General features: G+C 45.3%; 1 long non-coding RNA gene across 1 annotated transcript; it reads right to left on the reverse strand.

Annotated features, from left to right (window-relative positions):
* Positions 1 to 4,199: 4,199 nt before the first annotated feature.
* On the reverse strand, positions 4,200 to 5,017 carry LOC118772269. Its single transcript, XR_005004661.1, has 4 exons — positions 4,966 to 5,017; positions 4,787 to 4,859; positions 4,409 to 4,462; positions 4,200 to 4,281 (listed from the first exon to the last, which is right to left on the reverse strand). It is a non-coding gene; the product is annotated as an uncharacterized LOC118772269 (long non-coding RNA).
* Positions 5,018 to 8,051: the final 3,034 nt, after the last annotated feature.

Raw genomic sequence — 8,051 nt, forward strand, 5'->3', positions numbered from 1 at the left:
ACCGAGGCCATATTGGTTCACCTTACAATTACGGATTTTTTTTTGGGTCAATGGGAATTTGAATGGGGTTCGCCACAATGTCAAGGGCTGCGGGTGCTCCGCAGCGTCCCGCACTCGCCGATTTCGCAAAAAATGTTAGAAAAGTCCAGGATTGCTAGAATTCCAGCCGTAATTGTCACCTTATAATTACGGATTTTTTGCCCAAAACCCTAACCCTAACCCTAACCCTAACCCTAACCCTAACCCTAACCCTACCCTAACCCAACCCTAACCCTAACCCTAACCCTAACCCTAAACCCTAACCCTAACCCTAACCCTAACCCTAACCCTAACCCTAACCCTAAACCCTAACCCTAACCCTAACCCTAACCCTAACCCTAACCCTAACCCTCTAACCCTAACCCTAACCCTAACCCTAACCCTAACCCTAACCCTCTAACCCTAACCCTAACCCTAACCCTAACCCTAACCCTAACCCTAACCCTCTAACCCTAACCCTCTAACCCTAACCCTAACCCTAACCCTAACCCTAACCCTAACCCTAACCCTCTAACCCTAACCCTAACCCTAACCCTAACCCTAACCCTAACCCTAACCCTCTAACCCTAACCCTAACCCTAACCCTAACCCTAACCCTCTAACCCTAACCCTAACCCTAACCCTAACCCTAACCCTAACCCTAACCCTAACCCTCTAACCCTAACCCTAACCCTAACCCTAACCCTAACCCTCTAACCCTAACCCTAACCCTAACCCTAACCCTAACCCTAACCCTCTAACCCTAACCCTAACCCTAACCCTAACCCTAACCCTAAACCCTAACCCTAACCCTAACCCTAACCCTAACCCTAAACCCTAAACCCTAAACCCTAAACCCTAACCCTAACCCTAACCCTAACCCTAAACCCTAAACCCTAAACCCTAAACCCTAACCCTAACCCTAACCCTAACCCTAAACCCTAAACCCTAAACCCTAACCCTAACCCTAACCCTCTAACCCTAACCCTCTAACCCTAACCCTAACCCTCTCCCTGTCCAATCCCCTCTAACCCCCTAGCTTACTTAGGAGAGGGCCTTCCACTTCAGATTTTTCAAAGTCCTCTGATGAAGCAGATGCAGCGAAACGTTAGGACTTAGGATGAACAGTTGTTCTCTGAAAAAGTTTGGACAAAACAGTGTGTCTTTTTAGCCTTTTATTTAAAATAACATTTATAATAAAGATTTTGAATTTTAATCAGACCAGTTTGGAAAAGGGCTCCCAAACCAAACAAACAATAAGGCAGTTTGTTGCGCAAGTGAGGGCAGGAGGCCCGGGGCCTAAGGGACCACCTGGAACCAAACGGAACCGAACCTAGGCGGATGGACTTTAAAGTGAGCGGAAGCTCACCGTGCTGTTAACCATTTTGTATGGTCTTCTCCTACAACCAAACGCCGCGGACGGAGAGCACGTGGGACCAGCGTGGACCAGCGTGGACCACAGGGCCTGGGTACTGCTATCAACATCCACCTGCAACAAACAAAACCCAAATCAAGGCTGAGAGAGCTGAAGGGTGAGACCCCGGATGGGGAAACATTTGCCTTAAAAGCCTATTGGTGTTGGGTTGTCACTTAACGGGTCTGATTAAAGTGTTGGAATGATGTTGTCAGGCAATAGATATGCTGCTTTGGCCAATCCAAGAGATGATGTTTTGACTGAAGTAGCGCAGAGCTCTCTTCCTATTGTTCCCCCTTCTTCTTTTCCTACAGTACAGGCCCAGCCAAACAAGCAAACTGTAAAAACATACTTTAAGTTACTCCAAGCAATCCATCACATTGAGATTGTTAAACAGGCATTGGACTCTGGCACATTCCCAAAAGGAATGATGCGTCAAGTAAATAAGCTAACAGAGTTCATAAAGCCATCCTCGCCTTCAGAGGAAACCAGAAACAAAGTTAAGGCCAATACGCTATTGTGGATGGATAACAACATGAAAATTCTGCAAATTCATTATGATCAGGTTATAGCTACGCTGACACAAGATTTGGGCCCTGTGAACCAGGAGGCCCTGAATATTGCAACAGTTTGGGCTAAAGCCAGATACAAACAGAAATTTAAAGACACAATGGTCCATCAGTTGATGGAATTGCTTGGAACTCCCCAGACCAGTGAGGGGCGCTCTGATGTACAGTTTGTACCCCTACCTAGTACACCTACACCAATGACCTCAAGACCGGCCTGCCACACTTCAGCTCCAAATAAGCAGTCTTATGCGGAGGCGGTAAAGGCCTTACCCACATCAGGTACTCCTCAGGCTAAGCTCACCTGCAGGCCCGTAGACTTAACTTCAGGACAGGGACCCCTAGGGACCGACATGCAGACATGCAGGCCCGGGGCCATGGTTGTACTTACCTCAGTCCACGCGCTTACACCGGGGTTGCCGGCTCCCAGCTCCTTGTCCAGTCCAGCGCCTCCTGTAGGACAGGTAGAAATTACAGACAATAATATGACAAACACATTGACATCAATTGCGAATGAGCACTTACCTGTAGTCACGCCGCTTGCGCTCCAGCCGAGTGTCCTGCAAAAAAGAAAAACAACAGTAGTAGTACAAGCAGACATCCATAACCCTGACCCCCTAATTTTGACTGAACCTGATAAGGATAGAACAAAGGAAAGGGAGGTTTACCAGGGGGCAGCAGGACCAATTTATTCACCGCTAATTTCTCCCGGGGCAGCTAACCTACAGAGGAGAAAAAGTAATGTTAGCACTTGCCCAGATGACATGATTGTGCCTTTTCCATCTCCAACCAGGTCCAATCCAGTTGAGGGGATCCAGGGTCAGCCTCCAGCTCCACTGATAGTCACGGTTGGGGAGCCCCTTCCTAGGTCACCTAACATGGGTGAGGGAGGTTACATGATGAAAGGGGCCAATAAAGGGAATAACCCCATGATAAAACCCCGTTCTGAGCCCTCACCTACCATAAAAACTGAGGTGACCCCGAAAGGGACCACTCTTTTTCATCCAAATGTTCATCCCAGAACAGATAAAAAGATCCAAGAGTGGCATTTTACGGCTAAGAAACCAATTGTCTTCATTGGAGATTCAAATCTAAAACGGATCCCTTCCTTTACCAACAACTTAGTACAAATAGAAAGCTATCCTGGAGCTACGTTTTATCATATTAATGGTGTACTGAGAGGCTGCCCTGAATCTCCTGCAACACAGAAGGTAATACTTTCATTGGGCATAAATAATAAAGATCAAGACCCGAGAAAGACAGCGATTAAGCAGTTGCAGCAGCTACTCAAGACTACTGAAAAGGTTTTCCCGAATGCATCAGTGTTTGTACCTATCATTATGTTTTCTACAAATTTAACTGCAGTACAGAAAACTAATTTGACTCTAATCAACAAGTATATTGCAACCTATTGCACACCTCTATTGGAAATTCATAGTAGTTCTTTTTTTACGACAGGAGATAATATTCATTGGACTCCGGCTACAGCTAATAAAATATGGAGCCACTGGTGCCGCCAGTTAAACTTATAGAGGGGGACACGCGGCACAGGCCTCCCCCCTTTGTTGATCATTCCAATGTTTTAAATTTATCGCTTACCTTTCAGCTCACACAGGCCCAAGTTGAGCTGCTTGAAAAAGGACTCACCTTCATTCCACTCCCTAAGCAGGACAGACGTCGGGACCTCCAGAGGGACCTCCATGCCTACCACAGAAAAATCAAACTGTTGAGCCATTTTGATTATGAAATTGATAGAGAACACATACCGTTCACATCTCCATCTACCTGGGAACCGGAGATTACAGAAGTAGATCCACACATAAAACAATTAATTCGAAGAGATAAATTAGTAATTAATGAACATACTCACCTTCATACCCGAGCAGACAATCTCACCCCTTCCCAGAGGCAAGCACTTAGTGACCTGAAAAGGAACAAAGATATTGTTATCAAGCCGGCAGACAAAGGTTCAAAAATTGTTATCATGGACAAACAGCAGTACTTATTAGAAGCCAATCGGCAATTATCTAATTCAAAACATTATATAACTATATCAGAATCATTGCAATCAACGACACAGAAAGAAATATGTAATATTGTACAGGATTTATATCATGAAAAGTACATCAATCAGAAACAGAGGAATTTTCTTATGGGACTAGATACACCTAGAAACAGAATATTTTACTTACTGCCCAAAATCCATAAAGAACCGGAGGCATGGACGGTCCCTTTTCAGGTCCCGTCTGGACGGCCAATTGTGTCCGATTGTGGGAGCGAGTCCTATAACATAGCACAATATATTGATTTTTATTTGAATCCCCTGTCTCATCAACATGCAAGTTATTTAAAAGATACGTATGATTTTCTGGAGAGGATCAAACAGGTACAGGCACCTAGTAATGCTTACCTTTTTACTATAGATGTGGAAAGTCTGTACACTAACATTGACACGGAGGCGGGGCTGCAGGCGGTAAGAAATATATTTTTACGTAACCCGGACCCCTCCAGACCAGATGAACATCTCATCCGTTTACTACACATCAGTCTAACAAAGAATGATTTTATGTTTAATGATAAATTTTACCTGCAGATATCAGGAACAGCCATGGGTAAGAAGTTTGCACCGGCTTATGCAGACATCTACATGGCGGAATGGGAAACAGCGGCCTTGGCTAAGTGCCCCTTCTTGCCCATGGCCTATTACAGATATCTCGATGACATATTTGGAGTATGGACACATAGTCTCCATGATTTTGAACAGTTTTTTCAGATCCTTAATACTCACCATCCTTCCATTAAATTGAAGTATACGTTGGAGCGGGAGTCGGTCAACTTCCTGGATACCACTGTTTTCTTCTCTTCTTCCATACACACAACCCATAGACAGTTACTAACAAAGGTATACTTCAAGGATACAGACACACACGCATTACTACATAAACACAGTCACCATCCAAAACATACCTTCAAGGGGCTGGTGAAGTCTCAAGTCCTCAGGTTTCATAAAATATGTTCCCTTCGGAGTGACTTTGAGGCGGCTACCACAACCTTGTTTTCAGTCCTGCGACGGAGGGGGTACTCCAAAAGATTTCTAAGACATACAAAAACAGAGACTCTAAAAGAGTTAATGACGAAAACGAATAAACATAACAATAAATTGGTTCCATTAATTGTCACCTTTACAGACTCGAATAAGACCTTGGCCACAAAAATTAAGCATAATTTTGTGGACCTACAGAGAAATATTCCACAATTGCAATCTTTTAGGATGATTGCGGCCTATAGAAGGAACAAAAATCTGAAAGATATGTTGGTGCGTTCGGCAATTTCCTCTAAGCCCAAGTCTTGCAGCACATCGTATCTGGAATATTTCTCACCCCTAACTTACATTACAAACAGATACAGCAACACTGCAGCACCAGTATGGAGGTCAATGTCTTTGAACTCTGAAAATTTGGTTTATTTAATTACCTGCAGCCTCTGTGGAAAATTATATGTTGGTGAAACTCGAGCTAGCCTGCTAACACGACTCAAACAACACATGTACAACATAAAACGATATCACATACAGACAATACTCACCAGTCATTTCCAGTTACATCCCCTCTCTGGTCTGAGGATTTGTGGCCTAGAGGGGGACCCTACGTGGACCAGCGGACGGAGGAGGAGGGTGGAGCGTAGATGGATAATGCGGCTGGGAACGGTGGCACCTGGGGGACTTAATGAAAAGATAGGGTGAGGGGAGAGGGGGGTGGTTGCCTCCAGAGGGATACGAAAAAATAGGTTTGAATTAAGGTTTTTGGTTTTAAAATAAGCGCTTATGGTTATATTTACCATATTTATTATTTATTTATATTTATTATATTTATTATTTTTATTGATTGTTCAAAAATATAGTGACTTAAAATTCTCCTTCATACTTACCTGGGCTTGGAAATGAAGTGGATCCTCTGACTTTTGATAGCACTTGAAGACCTAATAAAGAATGACACAGGATGAATTATTTAGTGTGTCCTTTATAATGTGGTGTGATTTGGGTTTTTTACCTGCTTGGATGATTGATGATGATTGTCCCCTTTTTTTCTATATATGCATGCCCCACTTTTAGCACTTTTAATGCATTAGCACTTATGTAGAGGCCCCACTTCTAATGTCCAAGAAAGTTTGATGAAGTCTTTTCCTGGGTAAATGAATCACAGCCAGAGGGCAGGATGACCGTTGTGCGCTTGACCTGTGATGTGAAAAACAAGGAGTTTTATAAGGGCGTTTTGTTTCTCCCTCCCGGAGTCACTACACCCTCTGGACCTGCTCAATATATATAGCAGGCCACCTCACCTGCTATCCTCCCCTTGATGTCATGGCCCCAAACCGGCTGCAGTGTTCGTTGGGCCTCCGGCCCTCTTCTTTCCTGCTGCTGTGCCTAGTGGGGCCCCCCCACAATCATATTAATACTCCCCTAACCTCAATGGGGCCTGCTCAGTCCCAACCCCAACCCCAACCCTAACCCCAACCCTAACCCCAACTCTAACCCCAACCTCAACCCTAACCCCAACCCTAACCCCAACCCTAACCCCAACCCCAACCCCAACCCCAACCCTAACCCTAACCCCAACCCTAACCCCAACCCCAACCCCAACCCCAACCCCAACCCTAACCCCAACCCTAACCCCAACCCTAACCCCAACCCTAACCCCAACCCTAACCCCAACTCTAACCCTAACCTAACAGGCCCGTGCAATAAGAGCTTTGTTTTTTTAAAAAAAAGCCTACTGAAACAGTGCCCCTAAAAAACCTAACCCTAACCCTAACCCTAACCCTTAACCCTAACCCTAACCCTAACCCTAACCCTAACCCTAACCCTAACCCTTAACCCTAACCCTAACCCTAACCCTTAACCCTAACCCTAACCCTAACCCTAACCCTAACCCTAACCCTAACCCTAACCCTTAACCCTAACCCTTAACCCTAACCCTAACCCTAACCCTTAACCCTAACCCTAACCCTAACCCTAACCCTAACCCTAACCCTAACCCCTAAACCCTAACCCTAACCCTAACCCCTAAACCCTAACCCTAACCCTAACCCTAACCCCTAACCCTAACCCTAACCCTAACCCCTAAACCCTAACCCTAACCCTAACCCCTAAACCCTAACCCTAACCCTAACCCCTAAACCCTAACCCTAACCCTAACCCCTAAACCCTAACCCTAACCCTAACCCCTAAACCCTAACCCTAACCCTAACCCCTAAACCCTAACCCTAACCCTAACCCCTAAACCCTAACCCTAACCCTAACCCTAACCCTAACCCTAAACCCTAACCCTAACCCTAACCCTAACCCTAACCCTAACCCTAACCCCTAACCCTAACCCTAACCCTAACCCTAACCCCTAACCCTAACCCTAACCCTAACCCTAACCCCTAACCCTAACCCTAACCCTAACCCTAACCCTAACCCTAACCCCTAAACCCTAACCCCTAAACCCTAACCCTAACCCCTAAACCCTAACCCCTTGGGACCCTGAGTTTGACCATGACCCTTCCCTGCTCCAAACGGGACCTATAGGGCTCCTTAGGGACCCCCCGGGGACCCAAATCTCGCCCTGCCTCCACCTGGAGATGATATTTCAGCTGTGACTCTTTCCCCAATTCAGACTATCATTGCACCTCTCATTTATACATTCTATGACAGATTGGTGTTGGGAGCTGTATTCTGGGAAATACATAGAACAAGGGGATAAAAAAAGATCGGGTGGGCCAGTGCAAATTCCGGCCTGTACAGCCTGGATTATCCTTCATGAGAGGGGAGTCTGGGAAGGTACAAATGGCTGGAATTTTAGAATATTTTCCTACAACCTAACCCTAACCCTAACCCTAACCCTAACCCTAACCCTAACCCTAACCCTAATGCATTCTGATTGGACGAAGGTTTTTCTTGAATAACTCCTGAACCATACGTCCTAGAGACTTGCAACCAGTGTCTGTCTGATATAATTCGACCATTCCACATCCAACGGTACCACCCATGACTCTCTATGACTTACTGTTCC

This window comes from Megalops cyprinoides, unplaced genomic scaffold (genome assembly GCF_013368585.1).
Source record: "Megalops cyprinoides isolate fMegCyp1 unplaced genomic scaffold, fMegCyp1.pri scaffold_100_arrow_ctg1, whole genome shotgun sequence".
Lineage (NCBI taxonomy): Eukaryota > Metazoa > Chordata > Actinopteri > Elopiformes > Megalopidae > Megalops > Megalops cyprinoides.